This window comes from Scardinius erythrophthalmus, assembly GCF_964197995.2.
Source record: "Scardinius erythrophthalmus genome assembly, contig: HAP1_SCAFFOLD_543, whole genome shotgun sequence".
In the NCBI taxonomy this organism is placed as follows: Eukaryota; Metazoa; Chordata; class Actinopteri; order Cypriniformes; family Leuciscidae; genus Scardinius; species Scardinius erythrophthalmus.
Genome location: NW_028296076.1, coordinates 1,193 through 24,685, shown reverse-complemented (window position 1 = coordinate 24,685; position 23,493 = coordinate 1,193). Strand labels below are relative to the sequence as shown.

Here is a 23,493-nt window from a genome sequence, read left to right as displayed (position 1 = left end):
CAACCTCATAGACTAGGGATGCACTGAAACCCGTAGTGATGAGCTATTGGTATTCAAATATAAAGTCTCATTATGATTATTACATTATAATTAAGAATCTGTAGTGGATATTGGTGACTACTCAAAAGTTAAATAGTTGTACGCCATGGACTTAGTGCAGATGTCTGGCAGAGGGCAGCTAACTCCTTTATACAAGTTGCTTCTGTGGAAAAAAGACAAACAAATGTGTTATAATTAAGAAGTACATGTGCAAAGGCATGTGTATAGTGTATGTACTGAATGTAACTAAATTAGTTTTGTGTGTGTGATAGTGTGTGCACGCACTCGTGGGTTGCTTGTATGAAGTCAAGTCAAGTCAAGTCATCTTCATTTATATAGCACTTTTAACAATGTAGATTGTTTCAAAGCAACTTTACAGAGATAAACATATAATTTAAGGTAACAGAGATTGTTTTGGCTTTATAGCGGTTCTTTAATAAAGGTATTTTCCAGCTAAAGTTAGTTTTGATTGATTCGCTTCCGTCGCAACGAACATTTGTTATTAAATTGGGGGCCGCTAAGACAACACCATTCTCTCTACACAGACTTTAAAGGAAGTGAAGGAGGGAGTGTGTGTGTGCATACATCCACGGAAGTACGGTAAGTGAGTGAGTGTGGTGGGTACATATGCATGTGTAGTTATGTGTGCATTTAAAGTGATACTCCAGTGTACTTCTAAACATAGCCCTGTTGGTGGAGCTCTCTGAGTGCTGTTGGTAGGAAGAAGAACGAAAAGATTTGGAACAACAAAGACGGAATAACGAACCGCACACTAACTCAGTTGTTATGTAAAACACAACTCTGTCTATGCTGTACCGAATTCTCTCTTTCTTCTACTTACCGCCAGCACTCAGTGAGCTCCACCAACAGGGCTATGGTTGTAAGTACACTGGATTATCTGTTTAACCCTTGTGCATCGGTATGGACGTTGTTGTCTTTTTCAGTTTTTTTTTTTTTTTTGATAATTTTGCCTGTGTTAATACCAACTGCATAAATTTCTATTGGAATTTTACTTTTTACTATGTCCCCATTGAAACCCATTACAATTTTTAATCCCTGTGCCATTTAACTATAAAATGATGCAGTCTTTGTTAATAGGCTTTCATTCTGTTGGCAAGGGTTCAAAATTAAAATTTATATTTTTTACCAGATGGTACCATTTTTTCAGGTTTGGCCTATAAAGCAAATACTCGCTTTATTCTTGTTTTCTGCTTATGTGTATTATGGAGCCAATTGGATAAATTATGAAGCTATCTGTGGGTTGGTTGGTATGGATGTATAAAATATATATTTTACATAAAATAATGTTCATAAATCAATTTCCTAAACTCAAACCTCTATAACTTTTTTTTGGTTTCACTTTTTAAACTTTTCAAGCTTCAAATTCTTATGACAATTTTTTTGACACAGACATTTTTGTCCACTATTACGGTGACCGGGAGGGGACACATTCAGTTCACTTAGTTTTGTTGTGGCCACAACATATAAACTCGTGGGAACGTGATAATATGTTGTTGCCATGAGATATTAATTTGTGGGAACGTCATATTAAGTCGTGGGAACGTGATAATAAATCGTGGCCACAAGATCATTTATAGTGCGGTCTCTGGCATTAAGACATGGGTACGTAAGTGAAAGACACCTGAAGCGCATTCTTAAGTTGAAAGGGCTTTTTCGTCGAAAATTTGCTGACTTGAATGAAATACTCGGGTCACGAATAAAGTTCCTTAAAAGGCAATAAAAAAAACAAATTATGAGAAACTTAAATTAACAAATAAGAAAGTAACTTGGGTAAAAGGAGGAGCCCGTATCGTGTGTGAAGATTTGGTTCCCACGTTATAAAACTGGTATCCACGAGAAACGAATGTCGTTCCCTCAATATATTAAGTCGCGGCCGCGAGAAACGGATGTCGTTCGCTCAACATAGGCACGAGATATTATGACATTCCCACGAGTCTATATGTTGTGGCTACGACAAAACCAAGTGAACCGAACATGTCCCCTCCCGGTTACCGTACACTATAGACCGAAATAAAAAAGAAAATAAAAACATGTTTGAGAGACATTCAAGAGATATCCATACATAAAATGAAAGAGTCATTAAAAGGCTTGCTACCATGGTCCTTGGTTTGTGCCACTTTTGTTCAGTTTTCCTCAGCTGGGAGTAGTGTGCCGTCTGGTACAGTAGAGCTGCCACAAGACTGCACAAGGCTGTACCTGCCACACAGGTACACTGGCATCTCTGTAACACCACCGGCTTTGAATCCCTTAGCACAATCTGTTGCAACACCAAATGTTTGTTAGAGAAAATGTACCGGCTACAACTGCAATTAAAGAGAGACAGCCTTTCACACACAAAATTTTCACAAACTATCTTTAAAATGTGTAAATTCAATTCAACACTTTATTTTGTAAAGTGATACACGGAGTGTTACTATTTATTTATCCTATAGTTGACCATATCAAATGCAATAGATCATGATTAATCTAACTTTACTCATTTTAAAATAGCAGTGCAGAATAAGTAATGAGGAAATTATAAGAACTCTTAACAAAATCTTGCTTCTGTGGGAGCCATTAATTTTACATTCTTTCTTGCACACCCTGTATTCATATTTCACATGATATCTCAGGTACCATATGATTCATATAGTGCAATGGTGGTGTTTATCTGTATCTAATTCACAGCAATGATATGACTCACAGAAACTTCATTTTGACAAACAGGAATCTGTTTCTTTTGAACCTGAACTAAACCTGCACTGAACCTGCAGGATGACTTTCCCTTACACTCAGACAGTGAGGCTTCTGGCTTTTCCTCATAGATCTGAAGCACTCAGACCTAACTGTGACCTCTCTTGACTCCTTGTTTGAAACTGTGATTAACATAGAGGTTAGGGTATTGCATTTCAGAAACACAAAATATGCATGACGTTAATCTATCACTCTGCTAACGCTATTAATGTTGCTTCCTCACTGTGCTAACTTTGGCTAGTAAAGAGCCAAGGAGCTAGCATGTATCATCGTTAGTTAAACTCAAAACAGAGGCTTGTTAACTTACCTTCGTAGTTGTATATATAGCTGGACACATACAATTTAAAACCTTTGTCTTTTTTTGACATTGGTGTCTTCGATGTGGCCTGGATGATCCGATGCACATTGTTTGCAGGTCTTGCAGCGATCGCATAAAAAACGACATAGCTACAGCAAACGTTAAAGTGAACCGGAAGTACTGAAGCTGGCTGAAGAGTCTGGAAGCATCAGAACGGAAGCCCCCCCGACTGAGAATGGAGAAAAAAACCTTGGGAGAAACCAGTCCGTCACCTGATGGAGTTTTGGTTCCTTGCCACTGTTGCCTTTGGCTTTTGGCTTGCTTAGTTGGGGACATCTAATATTCAACAATATTATTGACCTGCCTGCATTGACACCATTATATGAAAACTGAACTGAGCTTGACTATGACATTCACTGTTTTCTCTGGAGCGGCTATATATATAAATGAACTGAAATAATAACTTTTGTACAACAAAAATTAACCGTCACTGAACTTACTTAAACTGGACTATGATGCTATTTTATTCTAGAAACACTCTTTGTTGCATTATTGTCCTATTATCACTGTAAAGCTGCTTTGAAACAATCTGTACTGTAAAAAGCTCTATATAAATAAAGGTGACTTGACTTAACTTGATCAAAAAGCTTTATTAAAAGGGGAGATTTGAGGTGAGAAATATGACAATTTTTTAAATTTCATTTAGTGTCGGAAGCAGAGTCAGGACCCAGTTGTATCATGCAAGAGACTGATGCTCTCACTGTGGAAGACACAGATAAGCTGTTGTACCATATAACAACTTTCAATGCCCAAGTGTTATTAGTGACCCATTATGTTTTTGATCAAAATATAGTAATTATACAAAGCCCACGATTGAAAGGGAATAGGAAAAAAGTCATATGAAATAAGCCTCATATTTTGCCATTTGGAAATTTTAATTTGCTTTGCTTTGATTTAATTTGAACGTGCTTTCTATGTCCAGTATGTTAAAGCTTACAGAATGCTTTTTATTGTGATTAAATACAGTTGCACTTGAGTCTAGGGATACAGAAGGAAGTGTGAAAGGGAGAGCAGAATCTACTCAGGGACAGATAACAGTGGCAACAACTCATCAGCAGAACCAAAAACCACAAGCTAGGAACAACAGGCAGATGAAGATGATTCTGTTGATAGTTTTGATTACTTTGCTTGATCTCAGTCACAGGATATATATACATTTTTTTCTTATCATCTTCAACAAACCCCAAATTTTCCTATACCAAAGGTTTTCAATAGCAAAGATGGAACAAACTGCAAGTGGCTGACTTACTGTGAAAAAAACAATCTCTCTACTGTTCTGTCTGTTTGGCATTTACACCTTTGGTAAGTGATGGCCCTTTCATAAAGAGAGGGATGAAAGACTGTAAACACATTCACCAAAGGATAGTGCAACACGAAAAAAGTATGACACACAGAAACAGTGCAGATGCTTACTTTTTGAAAATACAAAATGCAGTGAAAAGTGAAAATGAAACGTCAGGTGATGGAGCGCATAGTGGACGTTGTTAAAGTCATAGGCAAATGTGGCCTTAGCTACAAGGGAGATTATAGCTTAGAAAACATTGCTGTTAATCATGGTAACACCCTGAAGTTGATTCTACTCTTGAGTAGATATGACATTGAAAACACTGACATTGATTAATACTTGCCACAAAAAGCAGCATGAAACTGGTGCAAAAGGCAGAGGCGCTCTAGTTACTCTGCTGTCAAAAGAAACATTTAAAAAAGTTGTGGATGTCATCAGCCAACTGATAAAGGTGACTATAGCAGAAGTTAAACAAGCTGGCATGTTTTCAGTCCAAATTGACACAACCCAAGAATGTTTTCTACATCCTCTCTGAGCATTCGCCCAATCAGGTTCATATTTGGTGTTATGCAAATCTTTTGAATCTTGTACTGGCAGACACAACAGGCAGTGTTGTGGAAAGTGCATCTCTGTTTTCACTGCTTAATGATATTTTTTTTAAGAGAGTCATACAAGCGCATGCAGAGGTGGGAAGAGAAGAGTCAGGACAAGTATCACAGACGACTGTGCCCAATAGGGCCAACTAGTTAGTGGGCTAAGGATCAGACACTTAGTAACATGTTTGGGTGCTTCGGGAATCCTCAGGGAGGCTTGTTTTTTGAAGTGCTTATGACTTTAGACACCATTGTAGATGACAGTACACAAAAGCCAACTGTGAGGTCCAAGGCAAAGGGATTAATAGAAGGCCTTTTGAAGTTTGAGACAGTGCTTACTGCTCAACTCTTCCTCGCAATTTTGAGCTTACATCGCCCCTTTCAAAATACTTACAGACAAGAGGAATGGATATCATCACTGCTACACGTCTGGTTGAGGGGACAGAGCAGGGTCTCAGGAAGTGTGCTAGGGACTTTGAAGGAGTTAAGTGTGCAGCTGATGAGTTTGAGAAGTGGGCTATTGGAAAGTTGCAAGAGTAGGAAGAGTGTGAGCTTGTAGTGCAGGCTGCCCTTTCTGAGAGAAGGATCAGAAAAAAGAAAAGGATGCCAGGAGAGCTTGCAGAAGATGAGCAGCTGGCATTAGTTTATAGTGACTTCAAGGTAAAAGTACACAATGTCATTGTAGGCACAGTAACAGGCAGTATCCATTGGAGGTTTTCTGCTAATGCAAAACTTTCCTCAGATTATGCCTGTTTAGACCCTAGAAACTTTGCTCATGTGAGGGAAAATAGACTCTCCAGCTCAGCTCTGGAAGAAATAAGCAAATGTCTGCTTAAGTTTGACAACAGGGCTACAGTTGGCACATTATGCGGTGAACTGTACAGCCATGCACCTCAGTGGGACAGACTAAAGATGTTCCCTATGGAGGGTTACATTGTCAGGACAGCTAGTGAAGCCATGAGGACTAGAAAGCAAAACTTGTTCCTCCTGTAAAAACTGTAATTTGTGTTCATCTCATCCTCTCTCAGTACAATCTTTGGTAACACTTTAGAATACTGTTCCTTCATTAATTAATAACTACACAGGAACAAATGAGTAATGCATTAGTAACACTCTGGTAACTACTATTAACTAACAAGAAACTCTGATTAACGAATTAGTAAGTAATAGCGCTCAGTCGGATCTGGTAGTTCACTATTAGTTAATCAATAACTACTATTTTTCATACCTCACTGAAGACTATACGAACTACTATATACAGGTTAATAATTAATATTTATAATGCACAATGTTTAATATAAGGTAATGGTAGCAATTAGTAATGAATCAAGTGTTACTACATCCTTCTAAAGGAACTACTAATAATTTGGATCAGTATTCTAAAGTGAAGATCATGATAACAACCTAATATTGCCTTAAGTCACTGTAAGCTTTTAAGGCTTTTGTAAGGTTTTGGATAGTAATGAATCAAGTGTTACTACATCTTTCTAAAGGAACTACTAATTATTTGGATCAGTATTCTAAAGTGAAGATCATGGGAACACACTAGTAATTACTTAAGTGTTACCAAATCCATTGGAAGGAATTACTATTCAAAATCTTACAAAAATCTCAAAAGCTTACAATGACTTCAGTCAGTATATTAGGTATTTATCATGTTTTTCACTTTAGAATACTGATCCAAATAATTAGTAGTTCCTTTAGAATGATGTAGTAAATACTTGAGTCATTACTAGTGGGTTACCATTACCTTTTATTATAAATTATGCATTATTCATGTTAATTATGAACCTGTAGATTGTAGTTCTCTGGGAGGTATGAAAAAAATAGTAGTTCTTGATTAGCTAATAAAGAACTACTACATTCATCTGAGCATGATTACTTACTAATTTGTTAATCAGAGTTTCTTGTTAGTTAATAGTTGTTACTAGAATGTTAATAATACGTTACTCGTTTGTTCCAGTGTAATTATTCATTAATAAAGGAACAGTATTCTAAAGTGTTACCCAATCTTTTAACTGATGCCTACCATGTGATTGGACTCGCCTACAAGTTACTATTAACACTGTCCTTCATGCAAGTAGCATGTGAGAGAAGTTCTGTCAGGACCATTATCGTCAAATACGATTGACAATTAGCATACAGTTTGCATTGGCGGTATGGTTCTGTTCTGGGCGAGAACTATGGATAAGAGCAGGGAGAGCAGCAATAACCCCCCTTAGGGTAAACAGAACAGAACCAACATGAATGTATTGCAGATATAATTAATTCAAGATTTTAAAGTACAACATAATTTGAGAATTTATTCTGATTCAAGGGGAATCAGAATGCCAAATCCTGACTGACGAGAGGAGGAGGTGAGGATGGAGGAGGGTATTTAGCTCCTGAGAAACGTGATAGATGCTGATAATACTGAAGGAGCTTATATATGTATACAGTGATAGGCGTCATATTCCTATAGGTAGACGTGGATCAGCTGAGAGTCAGCTGATGCGAGCTTGACTAACGTGACCTGCCAGAACTGATGCTACGCTTGATCTTCTCAACAGTGAAATTCATGAAAAACAGGCTCAGGAGCACTTTAACCCAGAACCTTGAGGCATTCATGCTCATGTGCACTGAGAAATAAATTCTCATGTCTTTGGACAATGACACTGTGATAAACAAAGTTGCAGAGACCAGTGCACTGCTCAGGCGCGTATTAATGTTTTTGGGATGGCAATGTTTCCTTGAAGCTACACTTATGCAGAGGAAAAAGAGATGAAGCCGTCATTAGAAAGTTATATTTATACTCTAATGTGAGTTAGTTGACATGTAGTTGCAAAGTTACTTATAGTTAGTAGAATGTCTAAAGTGGAATATCGAAATAAAGTGTTACACATTATTTTTCTGTAAAGGTGTTTTGAAACAGTGTGCACCATTCAATGAATCAAAACTGAACTGACCTCAGCTGGACAATGACACTACTGTCCTTTTAGAGCTGTTTTACTCACTCACAGTGACTTCTCATTAAGATTCAGAAATGCCTTTAACCACATAAATGTAAATCACAGCTTAGCGCCGATGAGTCTGAATCAAATTGCCCTTTTTGACATGTTTGTGGCTGAGTGGAAGTTTAACAGAACCACCTCCAAACTCAAGGAGGTGGCTTCAAAGAGATCGGAATCAATTCAAACCCCTCTCTCTCTGCAAGCAAGAAATCCAGGTAGCCAGAAAAAGACCTCTGAGATGCCAAATACACACACACCAACATTCTTTTCATTTAATTCAGAATATAAGTGATTCAAAAGTGTATATGATGTATTCCTGTATGCATGTATGATTAGCCCCTGTTATTAGCATAATGTGACTTCCTAGTTGTGTTAGTTCTACTCTTAAGTGCCTATTTTAAAGAATAAGAATGTATCTCTATGTTTGTATCTTTCAGATATATCAATCTTAGTATATAATTAAACCTCTCGGTATGCCTAAGCTAAATATATGTAGTAGGTTATGATAACATTTATAATACTGTGTTTACCATCATTTGGAGTAGAAATGACAAAATCCTAACACCGTCATGAACCATGCAAATTAAGCTGTCAAGCTGAGACAAATAAACTCTTTCCTGCTCATAATTTCTTGATTCGATTGGTCTAACAACCCAAAAGAGGTGCAGACTTCGAACTCTTTAAAGAAGGACGCACACGCCATCGTGCTCTTGCTATCTTTTACGTCTTCTTGTTTTGGTCTTGTCTTCTCTCCTTTTCTTCAAGTTTATCCGCTCTCCGTTTTGTTTTGTGTTTTACTTTTGCTTCTTAGCTTTTGTATTAGTCGTATCTCCGGCTCCTTGCCTTGTTTTAGTCTCGTGTTCACTCATCTCTTCCTACCAGAGAAACGGATTTTAAACTAAGTTTCTGGCAAATCTTACAAGTAAACCGTTTGAACTACACGAGCTCCGGAAGAACCGAAAGAACGCGTCCAACTAACGGACACACCGAGAACAGACACTCACACACACGCATTCCTGCTCAGCAACAAAAGATCAATGCAATATTATCTTTTTCAAGGTTTAAATGCGTTAAGGTTATCTGCCCCTGCTTAAGGGGATTTTTGATTCTTTGCTGGTTCTCAAAGGTTCATGGGTTGTGATATGTTTGCCATTTTGTGATCTGCTCTTTCTTTCTTTATTTACTTTCATTATATTACTCATATATGTATTCTTTGTTAGATGTAGTTGTATGTTTATAGTTTCATTTATTAAAAACCCATAATACGCTTGATTGTCTCTGTTTGCTGCTCATAGTAACAAAGCCAGTTAAATATGCGATCTTAGCTACAAGCTTTATAAAGTGTGATCAGCCTACAAGTTAATAATCTTATAAAACAAGAAAGTTATTCCTCGTGGCCAAAGGAATAGCATTTCTTGAGAGTTTATAAGAAGAATCCTCCTTGAGAGTCGAGAAGATAAGAGTCCGCTTTTGGCGGACAAACTAATTATTCGATGTGACATTAATTTCGTAGGCATTCACAAATTTGATCTATAGCCCATCTGTATATTCATAATTGATTGTAATTCGTTGTGGTTAATTATCTATATATATATAGATACAAATATACGGGCTATGTATTCCCTTTTGGGCGATTTAAAATGTGTAGGTAATATGGCTCATAACCAGTATGATTAATTATTAATGATTAATTATTGATTATTAATTATACATTCCCCTCATTTGAGCTGATTTCGTTACAACTAATTGAATAAGCTACAAACACATAGGAACTGGAGCTGCTACATCCCCACAGCAAGAACCAGCTTCCAGATGTCATCAAATGAAACCCAAAAGTAGACATTTTCTCTAATTGAAGATTAATTGAATAATGCACAGCAATGTTCATTGTCTCATTCAGTTTATTTTATTGATAATCTTTCATTTACACAGTGGAATTTCACCACAAGACAGAAGTTTTTTTTTTTTTTTTTTTAATCTAGAATATTTGAAACTGAATAAAATATTTAAAGGATGCCTCTATATAATCACAATTAGAGGGCATCTACCATAAGTACTTAAAAGTATAGCAAAGGAAATTATCAGGTGTGGCCATATGAGTTCATATGTACATGAAAAAAGAAAATAAACAGCCTCAAGGCAAAGTAAAAAGTGAAGGACGCAAATAAAGGACATGGAAAAAAGTGTTGTAGAAGTGTCACCTTTTCAGACTAATACGAATATGAGCTCTAATACGAGCCGTGTTGGGGGTAACTTGAGTTACGTAATCAGATTACTTATTCAAGTAACTAGTAAAGTAACGCATTACTTTTAAACAAAATATCTGAGTTACTTTTTTCCCATTTATTGACTGACAGCTCTACTATGCAAACCTCCAATAACTAAATATGTTAAATAAAACATAAATTGTTTTAAATTTTATCTTCTGACCTTTGATAATTCAGTTAAACCATAAGCAGAAATTACTCTAGATTTTTTTTCTATTTGTTGGTAAAGTGTTAAACTTTAAACTTTTCTCTCCTGCATCCTCTTCTTCTGTTATCCAGAATAACAGCAGCTGAAAGGTTTGTTTGAGCAGCACCCTCTACTGCACTCTACTGTACAGGAATGAATCTGCATTTCCTTCAGCCTGAGGCTTATTATTTCACTTTTCTTCTGAATGGGTCTTTACATTTGCCCAAAAATATAACGTTATAAAAAAAACAAGCCCAGTCCAGGTGGAAAAAAGTAACGAAACACATTACTTTTCTAAAAAAAGAAACTAAGTAACACAATTAGTTACTTTTTAAGGGAGAAACGCAATATTGTAATGCATTACTTTTCAAAGTAACTTTCCCCAACACTGAATACGAGTCACATTAAGGTCTGTGTGGGGATGAACAAGATAGACATAGTGTGGCACAGATCTCAGAGGGGCATTTATTTATCCCTTGGGCTGCAGCGTGTGAGGGGGAATGGCAGTCTGGCATCCTAGCCTGTCGGCGGAAAAATGTGTGCTTCCCATCCGGCGACTTAAACACTCAGAGGCAGAGGAATCCTCCGCACTACCCTCCTATACCCATGAGGACACCAGCAGGGAAAGACAATGTTGTGAGTGCTTGAGTGGTCAGACCTGCATCTGGATTGGAAGCATGAGTGTTGCCGCTGACGGGCTAGGATGCTGGGCCAATCCTGACTGAACACTGATCCTCCTTTACAATTCCCCAGCACAATGAGGGCACAAGATTTCCTGTTTATTTGGTCAGTTTTCACTTTTATTATTTTAGTGCCACACCCACTGTGTGTGTCTTGCTCGTCCCACCAAGTCATATTTGAGCCAAAAATCAGATTTGGCCCACATTCAGCTGCGGTGTGAACGTAGCCTTAATTTGACACAAATACGTGTTTTCTGGTGCCATTTTAAATTGCTGAGCCATTTAAAACTCTTTCCACACATGGAACACAAACGGGGTCTAAAATCTGCATGTGTTTTCAAGTGTATCTGTAAGTGTGATGCCAAAATAAATGTTTTATTACACTGTTCACAATTAAATGGCCTTCCTCCAGAGTGAACGCACAAGTGATTTTTAAAATGGCTTCTTAATCTAAACCTTTTGTCACACTCAGAACACTGTAATTTCTTTACAGAATGAGTTTGCAAATTACGTTTCAGGTCTCTTTGATATGGGAAAATCTCTCCACTGTGAAGTTTCATGTGAGTTTTGAGGCTCACATGATGTCTGAAACTCCTTCCACAATGATTGCACATGAAAGGCCTTTCTCCAGTGTGAAGTCTCATATGAGTTTGGAGGCTTACATTATGTCTGAAACTCTTTCCACACTGCTGGCAAGTAAATGGCTTCTCTCCAGTGTGAACTCTCATGTGAGTCTTGAGGTTTCCTTTACGTGTGAAATTCTTTCCACAGTGATGACACATCAAAGGGTTTTCTCCAACATGAGTTATTACGTGGCTCCTAAGGTTGTTCATGTTTGGGTAACTCCTTCCGCACTGATTACAAATGAAACAGTTATCTCTTGAGTGAATGCTCATGTGGTAATCAAGGGATTCTTTACGTGTGAAACATTTTCCACACTGACCACATATGAACGGCTTCTCTCCAGCGTGAATTCTCAAGTGAGCCTTTAGATTACCTTTGTGTGAAAAGCTCTTTTCACAAAGTTTGCAAGTGTGAGGGCTATCTCCAGTGTGAATTCTCATATGGGAATCAAGGGTTGCTTTATATGTGAAACTCTTTCCACATTGATAGCATATGTAAGGCTTCTCTCCAGTGTGAATTCTCATGTGAGTCTTAAGGCATTTACTCAATTGGAAACTTCTTTCACACTGATCGCATTTGAAAGGCTTCTCTCCGGCATGAATTATTTTCATGTGCCTGTTAAGGCATTGCTTATCCGGGAAACTCATTCTACACTGCTGACATATAAAACAGTCCTCTCTTGAGTGTACTCTCATGTGGCAATTAAGGGTTATTTTACATCTGAAATTCTTTCCACACTGATCACATGTGTAAGGCTTCTCTCCAGTATGAATTTTCATGTGATACCTAAGGTTTAGTTCTGCTTTAAAGCTATTTCCACACAGTTTGCAGGTGTAAGGCTTCTCTCCAGTGTGTATTCTCATGTGCCTGTTAAGAGTTCCTTTTTGATTGAAACTTTTTCCACACAGCTGGCAGGTGTAAGGCTTCTCTCCAGTGTGTATTCTCATGTGCCTTTTCAGACTTCCTTTTTCAGTGAAACCTTTTCCACATTGTTGGCAGGTGAAAGGGCTCTCTCCATTGTGAACTCTCATGTGGAATTTAAGGTCACCGTGTTGATTGAAACTCTTCCCACACTCAAAGCAGGAGAAATAACTGTTAGTTGCTTTCTTCTGAGCTCTGTTTTGTGAGGAATTATTTACAGTCTTTGAGCAACTAGAGGAGTTATCTCCACTTATGAAAATACGTTTCTTCTCAATTTTAACTTTATCTTCAATTTCATTCAGTACTTCACTCTCCTCTTTTAGCGGCATCAAGTCTAAGGCAAAAAGAGACAAAGACAAGTTATCCTCAGTGTAATGACCCACAGCAACAGACATTAAAACATTTACAGTAGACATGTAAAGCATAAAAACCAACAACATGCTACATCCTATACAGACAGCTACTGACAAGAGGTGTTCCCTTTCAGTCGGTCACGTTCAACATTATGTCGACGTCACTGAGGTATTGGGATCTCGCCTGAAAGCCCAATCACCTTCGAGTGTAAACTAACCGAGCCAATGGAGATTGGCGTGCGAGATTTGTATCTCCGCCCCACAGGTATTAATATGGAATCAGATGCAATGCACATTTGCCTGTGAACATGAACATCTTGGTATTACGGTTGAGACTCCAATACCTCAAGAGAGGTGGGGTCCCCTCACCTATATAGCCTTTCTAATTCCTCTTCTGGGCCAGCTCATAATAGGGCTACTTTGGCGAATAGCCAGGGTGACTTGAGGATCACAGTGAGGGCTTTCCCACCGAGAAAATCTGTGTGCTCCTCACTCCTCTGACACACTTCAACCTGTGGAGCTTCCGGATGAGCGCGCTGGTCCTTCTAACTGGGTGGCCGGCCGTTTCATTCTGGGCTCCCCCCAACGACCGGATGCCGATTGCTGCATTGGAGGGTGAGCTTATGTCCTCCGGGGAGGGAAGTGTTTCCCGAGCCTGACCCAGAGCTGACGACTATGCTTTACCGGGCCACCGAGAGTGTCGGGCTCGAGTGGAGATCTCCACCGTGTCCCGAACCCTCAAGGTTGGAAAACTGGTTTCTTGGGGCAGCCGATGCTTGTTCTCAGCACCCTGCCCCGGTGCCGTTCTCTCTGGAGGTGCATAGTGAGGTTACCAGATCGTGGACGAGACCATTCTCTGCCCAAAACTGGTCTGGTACCTCCTCCACCCTCACTACCCTTGATGGCAGAGCGGCCAAAGGATACGTGGGTATTCCGCCAGTGGAGTGTGCTGTAGCGATGCAGTTGTGTCCTAAAAACGCTTCCTGGAGAGGTATTCCGCATCATCAATCAAGGGACTTAAAGGTTCTTACAAAGCGGCTGGACAGGCTGCCTAAGCCCTGCACGCCATGGCTCTCCTGCCGGTCTACCAGGCCAAGGCACTTAAGGAGTTGCACAAGGGTAGTGCTGACCCAGAGCTAATGCAGGAAGTGAGCACTGGACAAAAGTCCCTATGTCGGTGACGTCGGCATTATGTCGAACGTGACTGATTGAAAGGGAATGTCTTGGTTACGTATGTAACCCTCATTCCCTGAAGTAGGGAACGGAGACGTTATGTCCCATAGCCACAATTGCTGTACCCCGCTGGCTGACCAGGTCACTGGCTCAGCTCCTCAGCGAAAAGCAAATGTGCATTGCATCCACTTCCGTATTTATACCCATGCTGCGGGGCAGAGCACGCCAATCTCCATTAGCTCATTTAGTTTACACTCAAAGGTGATTGAGCTCTAGGGTGTAGGGGTGGAACGGTACACAGAAGTCACGGTTCGGTTCGTACCTCGGTTCAGACATCACGGTTCGGTACGATTTCGGTACAATGGAGGGAAAAGCAAAACAAAAATGCAGAAGGTATTTTTACAAATTTCTTAAGCCTTGTATTTAAAAAAAAAGTTTTAATAATAAGGGCATAGAATCAGTTTATTTTTAGTGCACTGACAATAGTTTTATATAATTAATTTATTAATTAAATTAATAAAAATACAAAAAGACCTTGCGATATGTTTGGTAATTTTAACTGAATGAATTTAAAATGAATTTGCCATATTTCATATCAATATATTTGTTTTCCTTAATTTCAATTAACTCTAACTTTATTCTCATCTGAATTATAAATAGGCTAATTGATTTCTGTATAAAATAATAGTAACATTAAAAACACATTTGATTTTCTTTTTTAATCAATGTATGTGTAACTTAAAAATAAACAGATTACTGCTCCGAGGACAAGAAATTAAAATCTATGCAATTAAAACCCACAGACTGTTTTGAAATGGGGTTAGATATATGTTTTACTTTTAAAGCAGTGTGTGTGTGTGTGTGTGTGAGTGATTTTGATTGGGTGACAGTTGTAGTTTGCCGTTTTAATTATGTCCCGTATAAACAAAATGATGGAAAATGACAATGTTTTCACTGTTCGATCGTGGTCGCGCATCTCTCTCACACACACACACACACACACACACACACAGTTCGATCGCGCGTGCGCACATGCAAGCACACAGACTCCAGCTGAAAATAGTGTCAAATTCGACACTAGTCCAAAGTTAATAGGACACACGAAGCCAACGTTAAGCGAACGCAGGTTCAGAGCGGTTCAGACATATCTATGGGTTCAGAGCACTGTCTATGGTTCAGAGAGCTAAGGCGGCGTTACAGATTAGTTGTCCCTAAAGAACCCGCGTATCTAACAGTAGTTCCGCATTACATTAATTCATTTGCACGCAAGTTTTATTTATTTTTATACCGTGTATTCTCCGTTTAAATTCGTGCACCGTACCGTGACGTCCGTACCGATTCGGTTCGATACGAATACATGAACCGTTCCGCCCCTACTAGGGTGAGATCCCAATACATCAGTGATGTTGACGTAACATCTCTGTTCCCTGCTTCAGGGAACGAGGGTTACATACGTAAAAGAGACGTTTACTGTATATATCACAATCTCTTATTAATATTGTTAACTCTTTGTTTTCTTAAGGACATATCCTAAAACTTTCAAGCTGGCAGATGTATAAATAACCCTTTATCAGAAAAAAAAAAGAAAAAACAGCTTGACTCAGGATAAAAGCACAAGACAAGTCAGTTCAGTGTGTTTATATTAGAGCAGCATCAACTAATTGATAATATTGCCAAAAAACAATAATAATTGATATATATATATATATATATTTTTTTTTTTTTCTGTGATCAAAGCTGAATTTCATCATCATTACTCCAGTCTTCAGTGTCACATGATCCTTCAGAAATCATTCTATGCGGATTTGATGTTATAAATAAATAAATAAATATTAACAATGAAAATGAAAACAATGAAAACAGTTATGTACAATTTGTATAGTATTCATTAATGAATAGAAAGTTCAACAGCAAGTTCAACAAAGTTCAAATGCTAAAAACAACATTAAAGGGGGGGGGGGGTGAAATGCTATTTCATGCATACTGAGTTTTTTACACTGGTGTTTAATGTTAACAAAGCTTTCCATTTGAGATGTTCTTTTGAACTTTCTTTAGCATCAAATCATCACATTAGAGTGATGTCTGAAGAAGTAATGATGCTGAAAATTCAGCTTTGATCACAGGAATACATTACACTTATATTGACATAGAAAACAGCTGTTTAAATTGTAATAATATTTCACAATATTACTGTTTTTATTATTATTATTATTATTAAATAAATGCAGCCTTGGTGAGAAGAAGAGACTTCTTTTAAAAATCCCACCGATCCAAAACTTTTGACTGGTAATGTACAGTTGCAGTTTACACCTTGTAGAATATGCAAAAACTTAATTTTAACAAAATAGGAGAGATCATAATTGCATTGCATTTTTTTTATTAAGTAGTGCCATGAACCAGCCATTTCACATAAAAGATGTTTACATATAGTCCTGAAAACAAAATAACTGAATTTATAAAAATGTGTCATTACCTGAAAGATCAATGACTCTTTTTGCCTGGCTGCCAGGAAAGTGAAATGTAATGCTATATTAACCTGTTACTAATATGTGACTATTTGTCAAATGATTTGGTGGGTTAATGCTGCACAGTTTTACTCATTTAAAACAATAGTACTAAAAGTACAAACCACAGTATTTGCAATGGCTAAATATTATTGTGCAACACATACTGTATTTAATTTCACTGCCATTAGGGGTTGCATGACAACTGATTTCCGCGAGTCGATTTCTTATCAAAACAATACTCGATATACTCGACTACTCGTGGTTCATGCTACTGTAAATGAAAAGACATGAAATAGTTCTTATCAATAAATGTTTATTAATTCATCACCTAATGCAACAATTAAATAAGTAAATATACTCAATATTATAATTATGACATTAAATATTTAAATTTTCATGTACCAGAGTAAAGACAAATAAATAGCCGTTCTTGCCTTTTATTTCAGACGCAATGTCCGCTTTTAGAGAGTCGTATTTGTGGCCAATTATTTTCCAGAGTGTAGGATTCGATGGAACGGTGTAAGTGGGTTCAAAGAAGTTGATAATTCCACTGAATCATTCTCTTGAAACTGCAGAGAGGGGTCTTACATTCTTCATTGTAAAATCTACAAGTAAATCTGTTATTACCTGTCTTCTCCTCTCTGTAATCGGGCGTTTACAGAATTCACCCATGCTTGTTTGCTTCGTGGTGTGAAGAACATTTGCCTTTGTTATTGAATGTTTCAATCGTAGGTGGAGGTGAATGGCTCCTCCGCCTTTTCAAATAGCCAATAGCGTTTAGTTTCCCTCACAGACTGCGAGTCGTACTTGACAGCACAATGGAGACAAATCCGAGTACTGATACACTGGATTCAATGGTAACGTTAGAGGTGTGAATAAATTCTATCCATTTCACTCTGAAAACGTAATAAAACTCAAGTGTTTGAGCAAACGAACACACATCTTCAACCCATATTGCTCTGTGACGTGACAACGGTAGTGATGTTCTTTTTTTGTGAACAGGTCGAACCAGTTCACCAAATAAAACTGAATCGTTCAAAACAGAGTCAGTGCTGATCCAGTTTTCGAAAGTTCCTCGCTTTCGGACATGCCTGACAGTCACTCCGACTCGAAAAAACAATATCCTGGAGTATGTGTTACTCCATTACCTCCGACAGTAAACTAATGGAACTGATGAGCACGAGCAGCTGACACTGAGCATGCGTTTACTGCCGAACATACAGTCAGGTACAGCCATGGTCGCTTGGGCCAGGTGGTGTTTATAGCCTATGGGGCGGGACGCTTCAGATTCTAGAGAGCATTGGATTGGACAGAAGATGTGATGAGAAGCTGAAGTCCACGGTGACGTCATAAAAATCTGTGATCCATTTTAGCGTAAGTGTAAGTTTTGAATGCTTAAAAATGCAAATTTTGTAATTATTTTGGAACACACCAGCTTATTTATAACATAAAGGCTAACATATTCATCCTAAGAGCTAAAAAAAAATACATTTTGATTTCAGGGGGCCTTTAAAGTAGTCTTAGTTCACATATCGTGTCTTTTGCATGCTCAAGTTCGTTATTTCAAAAGTAGGCGCGTAGCAAGCGATGACCAAAACGAGACGAAATGTTATAACATTATTTCGTCTCGTTTAGTCGTGTTATTATTATTATTTTGCAGTATTTATGTTTCCTGTGTCTCACTTCAGGGGCTGCATCAGGTCGCACTGCACAGACGCAGGCAACGTCACTTCCTCAAGCCCAACTCACGGCATTATTTAGAAGATGCAGCTGCATTGAGTTAGCGTAAACGACAACAAACAAAGTTAAGTCTGACACAGAGAAAAGGACCGATTGACGGCCAGCCGGGGTTCGTCTTTGGGAGAAAAAGAAGAAACGACATTTGGGAAAAAAAAATTAATATATGTTGTAAATTCAAATCAGAGCGTCTTCCGTGTCTGGAATGGATTCTTGAGTCTATAAGGTAACAATAATATAATTAGGCCTGTGCCGGTAAACTTGACAACCGCAGTGGCTGAGTAGCACCGGCGATGGTCCGCCAAAACAATTTTTTTGTATGTGAATGCTGTTTTACATTAATATTATGACACGAGTGAAGCACAAAGCTTTGTTTACAAAAGAAATAACAGGTTAGCAATTAACTGTTACATCGCAGTCATGGAAATATTGGGGGAGAATTGGGATTCACGACGAATGAGATATAGAAAGCTTGAATTGTCCACTTTTAAACAAAACAATTCAAAACAAAAAGAAAAGAAACCGACTAGCCTATACTCTCTGCTTATGTAGGCTATAAAACCACTTTAATTAAGACACAATCCTTCAAAATGAATAATTTCTCTAGGCAGGCATAATAAGGATCAAATGACAGTTCAGTTTTGAGAATAAAACCCACCAATTTGTTCCTCAATATCTTCTTGTTTCAAGCTGAATACTTCTTCAATCTTGATATCTTCACTCTCCTCTTTGATAAACGCCATCTTTATAATAGTCACGTGGATCTCAGTTGCTTCACCAGGAGTTGACTTCACTCTGTCATGTTTAAGATGAGAATAATTAACAGAGAGAAAAATAAATACAAACTAAATCTCTGAGTACATTTCAATCAGCTCCCTAGTTCAGTAGTCAGAGCACTGGCAAGGGATATGTATGTCACTGCTCGCAATAAGCACAGAAAGAATAAATTCAACATTTCTCCACCACCTGTTAGGATGCATTAAATCCGTCAAAGTGATTTAATAAAGGGTGTATTGATCTTGTCAAATCATTTTTTTAGCACATTTTACTGTACCAATATTGTTTAATTGACCAATTATATGGGACAACCATACCAAGCACCAAGCGCCACCTATTGCGCCATCAGGTGGGATTTCTTGACTGTCCGAGAATGCGTTAAAGCGGATATAAGGACATTATAGTAGAGCTCTATATATTTATAGTTCTAATGAAATCCAAATATTCAGCACTTTTTACTGTACAATTAATTTTCTTTATGAACCATAACTTGGTTCATAATGTGTTCATATTGCGAATTAATTGAATAAACTTATTTAGCGTTCGTAGCCATCAGTAAGTTAACTTGTCTAAAAAAAATTATGAATAAAACAAATAGGCCTAGGCTGACCTATATGTTTCCTTTCTTCACTGACACAGATGAAAATGAAATGACAGAAATATTAAGTCAAAGGAGGGGAAGAGACGGGGCAAGATATGAAAACTGAGAGAAAAAGAAAGAGTGATGGAAATGATGAGAGAGCAGGTATTGACAAATAATCTACTACCCACTGACATGGTTTTAAAGCTTTGTTTTGCCTTCAAACATTAAAATGCACATATTTGTAGATAAGAATATCAATTTTATCAGGGGAGCATGACCACCCCTAACTACCTCAAATTTGGGACCTCTGTGATTATAAAACCCTTGCACCATTTCATATTCAGAAAGATCTTTCATCCCCATATTGCGTGAGAATGTAACTTGCTTAATAATGTGGAACAACCTTTTTAAGGAAGGTTTTCCATTTACCTAAGAAGACCTACTATTTAACAAAACTGTCTGAGTTTTTTTCTTTTCTTTTCATATTTTAACAAATATTATTATACATAATATTATAATATTATTTTGCACACTTAAGGCGGACACCCTAGCGGAGAAATGCTTCAATGCCAGTTATTTCTAACAGCGTTTATTGCGAGCTGCGCCATAAACATTGGCTTAGGAAAGCCTTGAGTCATTTAAACGGAGCTTAAGTAACTTAACAAACGAATTACTGGATTCTGCCTCGTTTTTCAGTTACTTGTGTGGATGCACGCATTTTGCTCACAAACATCATGTTCATTCATGTTAGATAAAGCACTACACAATAATAAATAATTAAAAAGCTCTTGTAAAATTGTATTTTTTTCCTAAAAAGTATGCATCGGTTTAAACAATCTAAATGCTTAAAAACACAAACCTTTCTTCAGCCGAATCACTGACGCAAAAAGCGGCGCAGCATTATGACGTCATGTCGCCAGACCAAAATCAGAGTCCTGTTCATGCGCTACAACCAATGCATAAAACTTTAACAAACAATAATAAATTCTAAAACAAAAATCTCTCTCTCTCTCTCTCTCTCTCTCTCTCTCTCTCTCTCTCTCTCTCTCTCTCTCTCTCTCTCTCTCTCTCTCTCTCTCTCTCTCTCTCTCTCTCTCTCTCTCTCTCTCTCTCTCTCTCTCTCTCTCTCTCTCTCTCTCTCTCTCTCTCTCTCTCTCTCACTGTGTGTGTGTGTGTGTGTGTGTGTGTGTGTGTGTGTTTTAGTGGAACATTTGTAGTAGTAATGAACACATATTTAATGGCAAATAACAAATATCGGTCAAATACTGGTTACAAATCAAATAACTGAAATACAAATAAAATACTGAGACCAACAAAACAAGTGACAGATTATGAAATATTATATATTTTTATGTATAAAAAAATACCACTTATGCATATTTTTTTCCTCTGTATGTATTTATAATGTTATCTTTTTTGTTTGTTTGTGAAACTGTTCTTGCAGATATGATGTCATTTCAGTCCTGTAGAGGTTCTATCGGTTCTGTCTGTTTATTGTTTGAAGCAGATAATACATAAAAATGAGTTTGTGATTCGGCAGAATAATTTTTTTAAAGCTTGTAATCAAGAACAAGCAGATTAACAAGCAGATAGTGTTAAAGATTATTTTGTATGTATTTTTGTGTTGTCAGATTATTTGTATATTTTAAAATACATTTGATAAGCAAGTATTTGTAATTTGTAACAATATACTTTTTTAATGTATCTGTGACCTTATTTGTTTTAGCATGTAAGAACTGAGCTTTTATTTTGGTTTTGGCGATATGACGTCATAAGGCTGCGCCGCTCATTCGTCTTGATTCGGCAGAAGAAAGGTTTGTGTTTTAAAGTATACAGAGTGTTTAAGTCAATGCAAATCTTTAGAATTTTTTTTTACAGTTTTTATATTAACTGCGAAGAATTTGTAACTATGAATGAATTGCATTTTAGATTAATGCCTATGGTCATCCTTTATCTTATTAAATGTCAGTCACATTACAAATAATAAACATGACAAAAATCCAACGTATAGTATAAATATTGAACATATATATATACTACAACAAATAGGAAATGTAAATATACAGTGTAATATATACAATAATACAAGAAAAATTAAAGAAAATAATTTAAACAGGAAAAAAAGAACAGGTATGAGATCATCATTTAAAATAGCATAAAAGCTTCACAGAGAGACCTAGTGCGGTTTGCTTTACTATTTTTCAACCCAAGTAGTAACTCAATATAATTTTTCATATCTATCTGAAACTACAAAATGTTGGGTTTTCCTTTATCCCATTTTTGTTTATGTAAATAGTATTTCTCCATAATCAAACAAAGATTAACAATAAAGGCTACGTTTGGTGGTAATATTTGTCTATTCAAATAAAAAATACATATTTTTCAGAAAATCAAACTTTCAGGCTTTATCTAAAATTAATGAACTGTATGCGTCTCATCATGTCTCAGTTCGTCCCCTATATCGTAAATCATCAGTCACTGGCAATTAGTGATGGGAGAAACTGAACTTTTAGGAACAGTTGAACCAACCACTTCGCAGAATGATTCAATTGAATCGTATGATGACCTATTGGTCAAAACTGTGAACATGCAACAAGAACACAAACATGTAATGACAACTTTTACAAACCAATTGCAAGTGTTCTTATGAAAGAGGATCTATTGAAGAGTTTTTAAGGAGGGCTTGGCTAATCTGCTCTCTAACTAACATCTCACTAACTAGGGAGCTGAATGAGATTTAACTTGGAATTATTTTACTTTTTGTTCTTTTTTTGTTACAGTGTCCAAACACCGAAAACTCCTGGTGAAGCAACTGAGATCCACGTAACATACTGTTATAAAGATGGCATTTATTAAAGAGGAGAGTGAAGACTTCAAGATTGAAGAAACATTCACAGTGAAACAAGAGGATACTGAGGAACAAACAGGTTGGTTTTATTCACAAAACTCTACAGAAATGAATCATATTTTTGAAGAGTGTCATCAGTGTCCTAATTAAAGTGGTTGTATTTGACATGGAGCGAGTCATCTTATGTCGAAAGACGTGAGATGATCAGACAAATACTTATGCTGCCTTCAAGTGCACCTGAGAAAATCAAACTTCCATGTTGGTCATAATTATTATGACATGTCATTCAGAAAACAAGAATAATTATACTAATTATACATTAATCCTTTAAGTTTCTCATTAAACACAATATCAACACAATAGACACAATAGATGATTTTCAAATATTAAAGGGAAAATCCATTATGCAAAAAATATTTTTAAAAGGTGTTTGAACAGATGTGTCTACAGTGTGTGTAAACAACCAGCCTGTAATTATAAAAATCCACCCAGTACCTTTTTTATAATCCCCATAAATAATTAACAATCTCTCCAAACACGTGGTTTCACATTTTCCCATACTCTTACGTAAGCCCCGCCCATGACTGGTGACGATCTGCCCTATTAGCATAGATCCCGCCCTGAGTGAGCCTCAGCAGTCGCCATTTGTGTTTATTTGCTGTAGCAGCTGGAGATTTACAAAGTCTGTGCCAAAAAAACAATACATTCTGTTGTTGGATGTACCCACAAATAGGGCTGCACGATATGAGGAAAAGCTGCGATGTGCGATAACATTCTTTAATATTGCGATGACGATATGACTTGCGATAAATATTCA

The 23,493-nt window shown here is 37.3% G+C and overlaps 1 long non-coding RNA gene across 1 annotated transcript; it reads right to left on the bottom strand.

Annotated features, from left to right (window-relative positions):
- Positions 1-9,908: 9,908 nt before the first annotated feature.
- LOC308686628 lies at positions 9,909-20,727 on the bottom strand. The gene is made up of 3 exons (XR_014029615.1): positions 20,688-20,727; positions 19,127-19,263; positions 9,909-13,032 (listed from the first exon to the last, which is right to left on the bottom strand). It is a non-coding gene; the product is annotated as an uncharacterized lncRNA (long non-coding RNA).
- Between the last annotated feature and the right edge of the window lie 2,766 nt (positions 20,728-23,493).